This window comes from Macaca fascicularis, chromosome 4 (assembly GCF_037993035.2).
Source record: "Macaca fascicularis isolate 582-1 chromosome 4, T2T-MFA8v1.1".
Lineage (NCBI taxonomy): Eukaryota > Metazoa > Chordata > Mammalia > Primates > Cercopithecidae > Macaca > Macaca fascicularis.
The window spans coordinates 85,872,710-85,888,104 of record NC_088378.1 but is presented as its reverse complement, the minus strand read 5'-3'; the positions used below and the strand labels follow the sequence as shown (position 1 = coordinate 85,888,104).

Here is a 15,395-nt window from a genome sequence, read left to right as displayed (position 1 = left end):
TCTTATACCAAAGTGAATGGATGTTTTATGCTTGTGTGATGCGATAACTATGATTCTTCTTATTTCATTTATTTCTCATTTAGAAGGTATCATGGTGCTAAGTCTCTGATACAAGCAGTTATCTTTAAAAAAAAAAAAAAAGAAAATGCAGTGATTTGAACTGAGTGGTGGGAATAAAAGTATGTCCCACCTCATCACCACCCCACAGGATTTATGTGTTCTTTTAATGGGTCTGGTTTGTGGCTAGTTTCGCCTTCATTGGTTTCCAGCTGAAAGTGCTGGTGGGCAGCTGCTACAGATGATTAATACTTTCACCTAGCCTCCCATATTCTTATTGTTAACATTAAATTACACTTGCCTTAAATTTTTATTCAGTTTCTTCATTGGTTGTCAGATGTTTGTAACTTTTTTCCCCAAGGTCCACCATGTTTCTTCACAGCAGCCGTGGTAATTATTAGGATAGTAGGCATATCTGGGGTTTACGCTGCCTGTTTCCTTGAAAAAGATTTTTTCAGTTTCATGTCTATAGTTACTTCAGATAGTGTAACATTGCCATACTTAACGTAACTATAATAAAAATAACCACAATTATGCAGAATAATCATTTGAACATTTCAAAGGAGATATAAAGAGAAATAGACTTGGTATGTTGTCTCACACCTGTAATCCTAGCACTTTGGGAGGCTGAGGCAGGTGGATGGCTTGAGCCCAGGAGTTCGACACCAGCCTGGGCAAGGTGGCGAAACCATGGCGAAACTTTATTTTTAAAAATGGCGAAATGTTATTATTAAAAAAAAGAGAGATAAAGGGAAATAGGTCCAAATTCCTATCTACAAAAGCTTACAAAGCCTTGTCTTATTTATTTTTTAGAAGAGTCTGGGCCGATGAATACTTTTTAAAAAGTTGTTTTTTAAAGCATATGCAGATTTGATCCTTGCTTTCCTTACCCGATGGGACCCTTTTTGAGCTTTTGGCTATTGTCAAGAAAATATAGCAATTAAATCCCATTATAATAGTTACAGAAATGTAGTACTTACAGTGGCAGGTACTGTTCTAAGTGTGTTATTTATGTTAATTGATTTAATTTAAAAATACAGAGATCTTCACTTAGGGTATGACAAAATAAATTTTATTCCACCAAGGGGAGTGGGGTGTGGAGGTGAGGGTTGGCTGGTTCTAACAGGATTTCCCCCATCCTTTGCTGCAGCTGCAACTATTTCTATATAACTCTGGGCTGTAACCCTCCACCACACCCTCTGCAACCTCCTCACAGTGCTGTGGGAACCCTTCCAGTGTCTCTTGCATCCTGCAGGCAGCAGGGTTCTTGGCTTGGACTCACACGGTTCTTTCAGCCAGAATCAGAGGTAATCTGCAGAAGCTATAATATCTCACCGAGGTTAGTAATTGGACAAAACTACAGAACTCTCAGGCTGCGAGGAGCTTTTTGCATTAGACTAGTGGGTGGGTCTGATGCTTTTTGGCTGCTGCGGCGCTCAAGAAAGGATTGAAAGAGAAAGACAAGGAGAGTCCTCAGAAATGGGGTGCCACTGCTTCTAAGGTTGTGCATGCTCTCTTAGGAAGTTGTGTAGATTAGGCCAGTGCCTGATGTCACCTCTCCTGGGCAGAGAGAGGACAGAAAGCCGTTAGAGGACAGAAGGCCATTGGTTTGGGTGTTTATTTTATGTCTGCTGCATCTCATAAAGCCCCTGGGCTATGGAAGGAGAGTTTAGGTTGCTCTGGACAGAGTATGGGCTTCTGAGTCAGAGTGAACTTAAGTTTGGCCCCTTTTGCTGCTGCTTATTACCTGTGTAGATGTGGGCAAGTTACCTAATCTACATTCTTCATCTTTTCATCAAATTCAATAAATATTAAGTGCCTGCTATATGTGGCTGATATAGGCTTGAAAAAAACAATTTCTATTCTCAAGGAAACAGAGAGGGTGACAAACAGTAAACAAAATGAATTAATACATTATGTAGATGGCAATAAGTGCTAAGACTGCAGTTTTAAATGGGGTAGTCAGAGAAGGCATCACTGATTAGGTAACATTCGTACAAACACCTGTAGGACCTAAGGGAGAAGGCTGTTTGACTAGCTGGTGATAAGATGATTCCTTGTAGAGGGACCGTAGTACAAAGCCTTGAGGCAGGGGTGTACCTGGTGTGCTGGAGGAGGAGCAAGGAGGCTGGAGTGGCCAGAGCAGAATGAGCCAGGGGAGCAGGAGATGATGTAATCAGAGAGGTAAGTGGGGAGCAGATGCTGGAGGACTTTGGAGACCATTGTCCAGACCTGGGTGCTTATTCTGGGTAAAATGAGAAGCCACGGTGGTGGTGAGGGAGAGGGTGTTTGAGTAGAAAAGTGACATGGTCTGACCTGAGGTTTAAAGGATCACCTTGGCAGTTGTATTGAGATAGTGTGGGGAGGGGAAAGGAAGGATGGAAACAGAAAGACCAGGCACAGGGCTGTTCAGCATCCAGGTGAGAGGTGATGGAGGCCTGCACCAAGATGGGAGTGGTAAACCAGGGAGAATGGTCGTATCCATTTAATAATAACCAGCTGATGGGATTCTGAGGTTAAATGGGACGCGTAGGGAACATGGGCTTGTAGCTTCTCCACAGAGGGTAGCTGCTGCTCTTATTATTGAGACTCTTGTTATAGGACAGTCTCTCTCTTTTTTTTAAAACAAGGTCTCGCTCTGTTGCCCAGGCTAGAGTGCAGTGGCATGATCATAGCTTGTTGCACCCTTGAACTCCTGGGCTCAAGAGATCCTCTGCCTCAACTTCTTAAGAAGCTGGGATACAGATATGTGCTACCCACCTGGTCAAATTAAAAAAAAAATTATAGAGATGTGGCCTTGCTATATTGACCAGGCTGGTCTCGAACACCTGGACTCAAGCAATCCTCCTTTCTTGGCCTCCCAAAGTACTAGGATTATAAGTGTGAGCTACTGTGCCTGGCTGAAGGACGGTCTTGAAGTAAAGGAAACAAATTGGGGATTTGCCCATCCAGTCTGCAGCAGCAGTGTGGGGAATAGAACTCAGACATGCTGGCTTTAAACCATATAGAAGGCTTCCTGCCTTTCGCTTTAATGAAAATTCTAAATCACCGTGCAACCACAGCCTGGAAATGCTCAAAGAAATCGCGCACACGTCACAGAGCTCTTGACATCACAGCTGCTTTTTTTGGCCCCACCTTATACCATGTGAGCTTTAACTGTAAAGTAGCGAGCTTGGTTTCCATGAGTCGCATGTGTCCACAGGTAAGTTTTGTGGCTGTTTGGCCAATTATGTCAATTTCAGATTAGCTTTTATGGTTTTAGTTTCCCTGTATGTCCTCCCCTCACACTTTCTTCTCTGCAGGCAGAGTTGGTCTAACCCTGACCACCCGGGGGCTATGCTGGCTCTCCATTTCCTTACCAGGCGTCTGTATTTCTGCCTTCTCCGGGGGCTGTCCTCCCGTATGCACCATCTGTGCAATTTCAGCACTTATCACCCATCCTGAAGTGCTTAGTGATTGAGTAGTTGGAAAATATACAGTGGAGAGATCATTGTATTTTCATTTTTTATTGTTCTTAAAAGATACGGGATTTCTGTTGTGATTAAGTAAGGGATCAGTCTAGGAAACAGCAACTCCTCTAGGCATTTTAAGCAGAAGGAGACAGAATTGAGTGCTCACAGAGTCACTGGCAGGGCTGGGCCCTCAGAGCAACTCCTAGAAGAGTGAAGATCTGGTCCTCTGGCAGGCCTGCCAACTCACAGGACATTAACTGGAGCTATAGGTTCTAGAACCCACTCTTTGCTGGTTCCGAAGTTCAGGAAGCCTGAATGGAGAAGGGTCTGCCACTACAGTGCCTCCTGGCACTCGAGAGTGGCCCTAGAATGTGGTTACGGAAAACCTACCCATTTTGTGCAGTCATGATGGAAAACCATATGGAGGCTCCTCAGAAAATTCAGAATAGAACTGCATTGTAATCCAGCAATCCCACCTCTGGGTATATATCCAAAGGAAATGAAATCACTGCCATGAAAAGATATCAGCACCCCACGTCTGTTGCAGCATTACTTAAAATAGCCAAGATGTGGAAATAACCTGTGTCCACTGAATAAAGAAAATGAACCCCAATGGTATATTATTCATCCTTAATAAAGGAGAGCCTGCCATTTGCGAAAACATGGATGAACCTGCAAGACATTATGCTAAATGAATAACCAAACACAGAAAGATAACTACTGCATGATTCCACTTATACGTGGAATCTTAAAAAGTCAAACTCATAGAGTAGGAAGGTAGTTGCGGGGGCCGGGGGAGGGCGGTGGAAGCAATGGGAAGATGTTAGTCAAAGGGTATAAATTTTCAGTTATAAGATGAGTAAGTTCTGGAGATCCAGTGTGCAGCATGGTGACTGCAGTTAGTGTATTGTACTTGAAAATTGCAAGGAGAGTAGATCTTAAGTATTCTCACCACATACAAAAGTAACTGAGGTGATGGATGTGTTAATTAGCCCGATTGTGGTAATCATTTAGGAATGTATGCATATATCAAAACATGTTTACCTTAAATTTACACAATTTTATTTATTTTTATTTTTTGAGATGGAGTCTCTGTCACCCAGGCTGGAGTGCAGTGGCACAAGCTCAGCTCACTGCAGCCTCCACCTCCTGGGTTCAAGCTATTCTCCTGCTTCAGCCTGCTTAGTAGCTGGGATTACAGGCATGTGTTACCATGCCTGGCTAATTTTTGTATTGTTAGTAGAGACGGGGTTTCACCATGTTGGCCAGGCTGTACTCGAACTCCTGACCTCAAGCGATCCGCCCGCCTTGGCCTCCCAAAATGCTGGGATGACAGGCGTGAGCCACCACCCCCAGCCTAAATTTGTACAATTTTAATTTGTCAGTTATACCTCAATGAAGCTGGACAAAATGAAACAAAAGCCCACCTCCCATTCCACAGTTTGCTTGCCAGCCAAAAGCTGCCTAGAGAAGGCCTCTGCTTCACTTCCTCCTCCCTAATTTTGCACAGGTGACTTTAGTTGGTTCACATCCTGATCTCTAGCTGCAGTGTGGAGCCTGAAAAATGTAGTGTTTAACTTTCTGTCCTCTCCAACTAGGCGGCAGATGAGGTAAGATTAAACAAGCGAGTCCCTAGTCCGCCTCACCTCGTGCTTGTCTGTGGTGAATACTGCAAGGGCCTCTCCTTCTAGGTGTGTTGGTATTGGCCAGTGTTGAGGATTCCATATGCAATATAAATAAGACTCTCTGCTAAACACTGAATCCAACTGTCAATATTTTCCAAGCTTATCTCCAGTACATTACTGTGTGCTTTGTAACAGGGTAACTTTTATTATCAGTCAACATTGTGATGACCACCTCTGATATCTGTAAAATAAACAAAGTGGGCTCCAATCACTGACAGGCAGATTTTGGTTTGTTTATATTTGAAGAAAATAATGAGTCTGTATTTCTATTGAATGCATAATTTTTTTATGGTTCATATCATTACATAAAAAGACTGGGCTAGTTGCATTATTTATGTAAAAATACATTCTCGATGTTGGATATGAACAGCAATTTTAGCATACTCTTCACTATAAAAATATGCAGGGGTGGATGTTAAGTATAGGTAAACAGCAAGGAAAGCACAAGCCGGCATCAGCACTGGTTTTACCAGTCCGATTTCTCTGGAGTGCAGAATTACCCATTTGTTGCAGCTCTGTGTTGAGCATGTTACTGTGAAAGTTAATCGGTTTCTGTAACCATTAGCTGATAAAGCAGCAGGGAATTAAGCTAGCCTAATTAGTTTGGGAACTAAATCAGGCAGAACAAACAGAGCACGGGGTAGCAAATGGATGTTTGGTGGCCTCATTGGAAGAAATAGGTTACCTTTGATATTATGGTAATTCCATTCCTGAGAAGTGCCCTTTGCTGATAAAAACTGAAATTGGCAGATCAGTGTCTATTTGAAAATTGGGAGTTGGGATAAAATAAAGTAGCACATACACATCTAATCCTACTTTATACATACATATACTATAAAATGTATGTAGTAAATGCTCCAAAGATATCTGCTTCCAAAAGACTATATTCCTTGGTACTTCTTTCAAATCATTTTATTTTATTATTCAGGAAACTTTCCTGTAGCTGTGTCCTAGACTGATCCAGCTGCCAGTTTTATATTATGCAGCCTACACTTCCCCCCCCAAGTTTGATTATGAAAATGTTCATACATACAGCAAAGCTGACTTCTACAGTGAACACCTGTATACCTACCGCCTGCATAAATTCTATATTAAACTTGCTTTATCACCTGGATACCACCTGTATTCGTTATTTATTGCTGTATAACAAATTACCCCAAACTTAGTACTTTATTTAAAACAATAAACGTTTAGTATTCTGCACTATTTCTGTGCATCAGGAATCCAGGAGTGGCTGGGTGGTTCTGGCTCAAGGTCCTGTGTGAGGTTGCAGTCTAAGACATTGGCTAGGGCTGCAGTCTTCTGTGCTTTGATTGAGCCTGGACAATCTGCCTCCAAGAGGTCTCGCCCACTTGGCTGTTGGCTTGAACCTTAAAGGATAGCCCAGGGCAGGGACAAATGGGTGTTGACAGTAAGTGACCTGGAAGTGATGAGAGTTGGGGAAATCAGGGAATTCCCAGGAGGTGGAATTTGCCATAGCGTCCCAGCCAGGGCACAGGTGCAGAAAGAGAAAGAGAGCATGACTCAGAGATACACATGGAGGGCAAAAAGGATTTCCGACAGAAAAGATAGATTACACTGGGGAGGTGGCTTTAATGGCTCCTAAAGGGAGGATGCCTCAGCTACTGAGATTGAAATTGTTGGACATGGTCATCAACATTAGAAAAACAGCAGCACTGAGATTTATTTTCCTGGTTACCTATATTTTTTTCACATATTTAATGTGTTAAACTGAGGTTGAAATATTGTGAATGGCCCCCACTTTTTAAAGCTTTGCCTTACTGGGAGATTTTTTTAAAAAAATCTCATGACACATCTTCCTAATTTTTAAATTCGTATTCCTGTTCCTGACCCCAGAATAGGGCCAAACTAGACAACAGATCTGTGGGAATGTTCGGCTCTCCATAAACCCCAAGGACTCCCCCAACACAGAGGTGCAGTACCCACCTGGGCCAAGGAGGGAAGGTACAGGTGAGGAGGGTGCTTCTGAAAGGTGTATGGAGCTGTTTGTTGAGGGCCATGAAGCTCTTGCACAGGGATGGTAGGAGACAACTCATCAGGGCTCTGGGTGGAGGCCAGCTGCCCTCCCTCTGGGCGACTGTGCACCCTCCCCACTCTCCCTGGGAGGCGGGCGCTTCCTTTGAAGTGCACCAGTGACCTGCCTCTCTCCTGGCTGCTTCCTGATGGCTTGCTCGCAGAAAGTGGGCTAGGGTCAGCTTGCCCAGAGGGGCGCATCCAGGTGAGGTTTGCCTTTTGGAACCAGCTAGGGAATGTCTTGGTGCTCCCTTGATTTGAAGGGGAGGACCATCCTTTATTGGCAAAGAACAGAGAGCAAACAATGAAAGGACCACAGTGGGCCAAGTCAATGACCCATGAATAAAGAATTCCAAGCTTTTAGTGCTGGAGAGCCTTCACTTAAAGATAAGAACGAAACATGAAGCCAAGGGACCGGACAACTAGTTCAAGGGCGGGCTAAGTAAGACGTGGAAGTCCTGGTTTTCTGTTACTAAGGGCTGCAGTTTATTTTATGCCTACTTTGTATGTGTTGGATTCTGTAGAGTGATACTTCACACAGTGCCAACTCATTATATTACACAGATAAAACAACATTGCCTTTATTTTTTTTTTTCAAAATAATAAAGGTTATATGGTACTTATGGCATTAGCACTTGCCAGGTTCTGTTCTCCATTCCTTACAGATAGAATCCTCTTTAATCTTCTAACAGACCTATGAGGTGAATACCATTACTTTCCCCATTTTATGGATGAGGAAACTGAGGCCCAAAGAGGTCAAGTTAACTTCTCCCAAGTAATGTGGTGATGTCTAGATAGTGAGTGATAGCATTGGGATTTAAGCCAAGTATGCTGACTTCCCAATCCACATTCTTAACCACACTATACCTTAATTGCCTGTGCAAACATTAGCACTGTTTACTGGCTTTTCAAAGCTTTCTGTTTTCCAGGCATGTGATGGGCTTGTGTTTCCTGGCCTCCTTGTGTTTTTGGAGCCATGTGACTACTTCTAGCCATGTTGAGAGAAGTATGCTATATCAATTTTGGGCTGAGTTGCTCAGTCACCAGTGTGTGACACTCCAGATCCCTCTTGCCCTCTGCTGTGGAGACTGGCAAAGCTCCAGATGGTGGTTGCTCTGTCAGTCTGGGCAAGTTGGAGAGGAAACAGCCTCAGCCAGCCCTAAGTGGATGTAGCATAAATGCAAAATCAACTTGTTATTTAGCTACTGAGATTTGGGACTTGTTACCACAGCATAATTTAGCCTGTCTTTAGTCACGTAATAATCTCTGATGTGCCTAACATTTTAAGGGGCACATTAGTAAATAGGTTGGGCACTTAAAAGTCTTTCCGAATAGTTTATTTTTTTTTTTAGCCTCATTGGGAAGCTTTCATGTTCTTCCTTATATACAGAAAGCACCTGGTACTGTGGCAATAGCATAGAGCAGAGCTTGAGATGCAAAGTTCTGTTTTTTGGTCCTTATTTTTGTTAATTCGACAGCTTTATTGATATCTAGTTCACATACCATAAAATTTACTTAAAGTGTATAATTCTGTGGGTTTTGGTATATTCATAGAGTTGTGCAATAATCGTCACAATTAATTTTAGAAGACTTTCATCACCTTCAGAAGAAACCTGTACTTATTAGCAGTGACTCCCATTTCCCCCCAATCTCCCTGGCCCTCGTCTACTACTGATATAATTTCTGTCTCTATGTATTTGCCTTTTCTGGACATTTTATATAAATAGAATCATATGAAATGTAAGTTCCATGAAGGATCTTTGCTTTGCTCTATGCTGTAACTCTGGCACCCCTCGCAGTACCTGCACATAGTAGGTGCTCAGTGTCATATCTGTTGGGTAATTGAGTGGTTGCTGAAGGTTGGAGCGGAGAGCTAGATGGTGATGGCTGGTGTTGCTTAGCATTGCCCTGGACAGGTAATAAAGGGAGCAGTAGAATCACCTGCTGACATCTCCTCTTCATCCATAGACTTCTGTGTCAGGGCTTATTATGAGGATACAGTCATAGGCCCAGTGAAAGCAGCTGCCCTTGATATGGGGTTAGTCATCTATAAAACACCCCATTGCAAGGCTGAGGTCATGAAGGGGTACGAGTGGGCCCACCACAGCCCGATTCCTCTTCCTTCATAGACTCTTCCCAAATACTCACTTTTCTCAGGACCTCACTGGATTCCTTCTCCTCTCTGATTCCTGGCTACCTGGCCAGAGCTATGGGTTGTAGCCATTTCTTAGAGGCACACCCTAAGGCATAGGGAGATTCCTGCTACTGCTCTGAGTAGTGCTGCAGCCATTCCTGGCTTGCTGGTCTGGATTTTCTACCCCTACCTGCAGACCCAAGCCTGGGTACCCTGTTTACTTTAAGTATTCATCTTGCATTATTATTATTATTATTTTTTTTTTTTTTACAAAAATTACTGCCTTAGTTTTTGGATCAAAACAGTGGTAAAATGGACATAAAGCCAAAAGTGAGAACAGAACATTTTCATATCCTCCCCACACTTGAAAACATACTTCCCATCATCTGGGATTCAGGTGTTAGGGAGCCATAGCGCCTGCCAAATCCCTCTCTCTTCATCTTCCCTGGAAGCAAGGGGAGGAGGAAGTCAGAGACAATCTCAGTCCTTGTCTACCCATTCGTCCCTCAAAATCTCTGGGTTGGAGTGAAGCAGAGAAGAAATAAGGGACAAGGGGGGCTAGGGACTGACCTCCAGGGCCCACTGACAATAATGTCCCATATACCTATCCTTGTCCGTATCTCATCCCTAATAGGTACCATTGTCAGTCCTTGGGAGAGAGAGGAAAAGGGGGTGGATGGTTCGAGAACCAAATGTGGTCTCCAGACTCTTTCCCAGAGTCAGCAAAAGCCCTGGGGTGACCACTCCAGGACTCTAGGAGCCACTCCTTTCCCCTCCAGTCCAACCAAGAGGTGAAAAGAAATTCCTTGGGACACAGCATCCCAAGCCATTCTTAAATCTCCACATCGCTTTCCTTGTCGTTGTTATGGTCTCCATCACAGAACTCATTGGGTGCCTCTGGCCTGCTATAGTTCTCCTCAGGACCCCTGTCCTCCGCATTAGCCTCATCAGTCCTGTCATAGGTCAGGAGGTCTGCAGGCACGTCATGAATCTGGACACTAGGTGCATGGTTCAGCATCTTCAGGTTTTCAAAGATTGTCTGGCGGATCTGGTCCAGATACTGGCGTGAGTTCTGATTCTCGATGCGGGTGCTGACATCTGGATGAAGTGTGAAGTCTGGGGCAAAGTACTCGAAGTATTCACTATAGGGAAGCTCCTCACTAATGGCCTCTTCTACCAGCAGCGATGTCTCATATGTCCAGCAGCGGGCAACATTTCGGACAGTATAACCACCACCACCCAGCACCAGTAGAGGGATATTGAAGCTCTTGACATATTCGACACATTCCCCATGCCCTCGGATGCTGAGGTTAAAGCAGCCCAATTGATCACAGCCCAGAGAGTCAGCTCCACACTGGAGCACAATGCATGTGGGTTGGTAGAAGTCCATTACCTGGTTGATAACTGGCTGGAAAAGGGATTTGTAACTCTGGTCATCAATGCCATCCCGCAGGGGCACATTCAGACAGTAGTAGTGGCCACTCTCTGCCCCGACTTCATACATGTCACCTGTGCCAGGAAAGAAGTAATTTCCCTATTTGTGGAAGAACACCGTTATGACCTGGTCAGTGAGGTAGAAAGCTTCCTGAACCCCGTCACCATGGTGGATGTCAATATCAATGTAAAGCACCTGAGGGTGCTACCTCAAACTTCTTGGCATGGTGCAGACCACCAGCCCAGTTAATGGCAATATCACAGATCTTGTTGTTCAGCTGGGTTGCTCCTTGCAGAGATGTGCCCGTGTAACGTAAGCAGAACTCAAAGAGCCCGGAAAACACTGGGGATCATCTTATAGAGACCGTAATGCAGGACCAGGCTATGGGTCAATGCCAGGTGATGGGGCCTCATAGGGTGTCCAGCTCCGTAGTGGAAGTTGTGCACGTCAGGGTCGTAGAAATAGGCCACGGTCTTGGCCATGGCGCCAGCGGGAGCAGGCCCCGCGCCTCCACTGCCTGCTGCCAGCCCCTCCAATCTTGCATTATTTAAGACTATAAGGAGGCAAAGTAGTTAGTGGTTAAAGGCATAGTCTCTGGGGTCAGGCACTCTGAAGCTTAAGGGTCAGATCTGGCATTTATTAGCTGTGAACCTCTGGGTGAGTTACTGAACCTTTTTTAGCCTTTATTTCTAATCTGTAGAATGGGCATATGAATAGTAATATGAATAGATTTGTAAGGGTTACATAGAATAATGCATATAAAGTGCTTAGTGCAGTGCCTGGCCCAGGAAAATGTTTGCTATGGCTTTTGATATAATCTAATTTGGTCTTGATATTGTTGATGTCACTATTCCCTAGGGAACAAAAGAACTACATTTTTTCTGTTTTAGGATTGCCTTAATGATTTGCTAAATGATTTTGTGGCAAATAACTGAATTCCCGTGCTTGTCATCTTCTGAAAGGGAAGTCAAGGGAAATGAATAGAGAAATGTGGCCACAGCAGAGACCAAAGAACCTCAGAGTGTTTTTTGAATTTTTAAAAACACTAAATTTTTTTTTTTTGTAGACGAAGTCTCACTCTGTTGCCCAGGCTGGTCTTGAACTCCTGGGCTTAGGCGATCCTCCCACCTCGGCCCCCCAAACTGCTGGGATTACAGACCTCAGCCTCACAGTTTGGTCTTAGGTATGGTCCTGATTGTGGGTTACCTTGACTGTTCTTTGAGTCCTGGAGAAGTCAAGATGAAAGCAGTTACAAGGTCATATGATAAGCCTGTATGGGCCATGTAGGTAGACTTCCATGCATAGATGGTATAGAAAAGTAAAAATGATCTTCTACTTTGACCATTGTTACTCCCAACATAAACTTACAGCAATAGTCTTAAATGCCAGTAAATTCTGTATTTGTAAAACATCCAGTAGAGAGGTTGGGTCTCCTAATGAACAAAGGAAAGTTTGCAGTGTTAAGTGTTATACAGATATGTCATCGCACTCTATTCTCTCCACTCCCACATGAACTACCATGGGACAAATCTAAGCCACCTCTTGGTTTTGGTCTCAGAACAAGTGTCATTCTCCAAGTTGCGGGGCAGAGTTCAGTCATGGGTTTTTGGGATCCCATGCTGTCGTTGGGAGCCAGCTGTGCAGCCTGGAGTGTGGGGCTGTGGCCAGGGTGGGTACAGGGAGCAGCATCTGTGTTTGCTGTTGGGGTGAACCTGTACTTTGACTGGAGGAGATATTTTCAGTGCTTTACCAGTATTAGTGAAGCATATAATTGAATTTCCTGAAAGTGTCAGAAATACCAGTAAGCTTAGCAAATGGCTGTGCAGCATGTTGCACATTAATATCAATTTTAATAAAAAATACTGATTGGGATAGATTTCATAGCTAATCTAGAAAAGGTAATAATCCTTGTTGGTCTTAGAAGAGTGAATGGTTTCCACTCAGAAAATTCAGATCTGGGGGCTCATAGTTCATAGCTGTTTCTTTCTTTTCTATTTCTCTCCTCCCTCCCTCCCTCCCTCCCTCCCTCCCTCCCTTCCTTCCTTCCTTCCACCCTCCCTCCCTCCCTCTCTCTCTCTCTCTCTTTTCTTTCTTCTCTTTCCTTTCTTTCTTTTCTTTCCTTTCCTTTCTCTTTCGTTCTTTCCTTTCTTTCTTTCCTCTGTTGCCCAGGCTGCAGTGCAGTGGTGGGATCATTGCTCACGGCAGCCTTTAATTCCTGGGCTCAAGGGATCCTCCTGCCTCGTCTCCTCAGTAGCTGGGACTATAGGCATGTGCGACCATGCCTGGCTAAATTTTAAAAAATATTTTTTAGAGACAGAGTCTCACTATGTTGCCCAGGCTGGTCTCAAGCTCCTCAGTTTCCTGAGTAGCTGGGATTACAGGTATGAACCACTGTTCATGGCTGTCATGGCTGTTTTTTCTTTTTAATTTTCAATTAAAATATATACCAGATGAAAAGTGCACAAACCGTAAACATACAGATTGATGAATTTTCACAAAGGGAATGCACTCACATAACTACCACCCAAATCAGGAAGTTGAAAACTGCCAAATTTCCAGTATCCCCCCTCCCAATCCCTACCTGCTTTCCCCTCCAAATCACTCTCTTGACTTATAATGCAATCGATGACTTCTGTCTGTTTCTGAATTCTATATAAGGAGAATCATATAGCGTATCCTTTTTGTATCTGGCCTCTTTTGCTTAGCAGGATATTTGCAAGATTTATCCACATGGGTATGAATAGTAATAGTTTATTGATTTACATTCTTATATAGTATGAATATATATCACAGTTTATCCCTTCTATTCATGGCTGTTTTTGTTGTTTTACAGTTTTAAAAAATTATTTATATTTTAAATTTCATTTTCAACTTTGTATACTGTTAAGTTACCAAACAATAAACTACTTAAGAACATAACCTAAATATTTTGGTTAACTACATTCTGGAGCGGAAAGGCATTAGTGTTAGTCTTAGGTGGCCATGAGCTTCACAGAGACACACAGAGAAAGCAAAGTGAAGAACAAGGCAGTCTCTCCCTATTTATGGCATGGCAAAGCGATTCAGAATGCATTCGCTATTTCTATAGATAAATTTTCTAAAGTATAATGTGGGAAAATTTAATGTTCCAATTTGTGAAAACAAGAATTATCAGACTGTCACATTTCAATGACTTAAGTAGCCAAACCATACATCAAGCTTGTCTAACCCATGGCTGGTGGCCACCATATGGCCCAGGATGGCTTTGCATGTGGCCCAACACAAAGTTGTCAACTTTCTTAAAACATTATGAAGGGCCGGGCGCGGTGGCTTACGCCTGTAATCCCTACACTTTGGGAGGCCGAGGTGGGTGGATCACCTGAAGTCAGGAGTTTGGAACTGCCCCAGCCAACATGGTGAAGCCCCGTCTCTACCAAAAATACAAAAAGTTATCCAGGCATGGTGGCATGCACCTGTAATCCCAGCTACTCAGGAGGCTGAGGCAGAAGAATCGCTTGAACCTGGGAGGCAGAGGTTGCAGTGAGCGGAGATTGTGCCACTGCACTCCGGTTTGGGTGACAGAGCAACACTCCATCTCAAAAAAAAAAAAAAAAAAAAAAAGATTTTTTTGGAGTTTTTGTTTTGTTTTGTTTTAAGCTCATCAGCTATTGTTAGTGTTAGTGTATTTTATATGTGGCCCAAGACAATTCTGCTTCTTCCAATGTGGCCCAGGGAAGATTGGACACACCTGCCATAAATGGAATTACAATGTTGTGCATAAGATATCCTCAAAAGACTGTCATAATGTATTTTGTGGAAATAGTTCTCTTCATTTCTATGATTAGATGGATTACCAATAATTTATAGTTCATTATTATGAGTAATGCTGCAATGAACATTCCCCATATGTCCTTTGGTATACATGTTTGTATTTCTGTTGATTATATACCTAGAATTGGAATTGTTTGGGCATGGGATACATAGATGTTTGGCACTAACAAACAGTTTTCTAAAGTGCTTATACCAGTTTACATCCCCAGGCACAGGTGTTTAAAAAGTTAGCATTGCTCCAGATCTGTGTCAACCATGGTGTTTCCAGTCTTTTAAAATTTTAGCCCTTGTCTGGGCATAGTGGTTTTACTTCCTATTTCCTTGATGACTTTTGAAGTTGAGCACCTTTCCGTATGCTTATTGGCTGTCTGGATAACCCGTTTGGTGAAATTACCTTTTCAAACTCTGGAGCATTTTCCTATTAGATTATCTTTTTCTTATTGATTTTGAACACATTCCTTATGTCTTCTGGACATCAGACCTTAATTGGATACATGAACTACAAAACTCTCTGGTTTTTCTTTCATTTGAATTGATTCTGAGCTGGGCATCAGTCTTTATGAAGCTAGTGTCTTTCCAGTATGTCCTTATTGCTAGGATGATTAACCCTTTTCAGGGTCTCCAGCCGAAGTCTGGAGTGTTTATTTACCCAGTTTTTCTACCTTTGTGTTCCCTAAACTCTTCATAGCTGCTTGCATATCAGCAAATGCCACAAAGGAAAACATGTCCCCAAACATTTGGCTCACGTCTTTGTACCACCCTTTCCTTCGTGATCTTGAATACTTAGG

The 15,395-nt window shown here is 43.1% G+C and overlaps 1 protein-coding gene and 1 pseudogene across 22 annotated transcripts in view; one reads left to right on the top strand and one right to left on the bottom strand.

Annotated features, from left to right (window-relative positions):
- ANKRD6 (ankyrin repeat domain 6) overlaps positions 1–15,395 on the top strand; it is a 205,147-nt gene that overhangs the window by 71,424 nt on the left and 118,328 nt on the right. For 2 of the 22 annotated variants that reach the window (XM_074037474.1, XM_074037466.1), the window contains exon 1: positions 1,250–1,396. The exons of the other annotated variants lie outside the window; for them this stretch is intronic. The gene's annotated coding sequence lies outside the window, so the exon portion shown is untranslated. Of the gene's footprint in view, positions 1–1,249; positions 1,397–15,395 lie in introns of those variants that run through there. 22 annotated transcript variants of the gene reach the window in all.
- LOC102118451 (histone deacetylase 3 pseudogene) lies at positions 9,617–11,279 on the bottom strand (annotated as a pseudogene).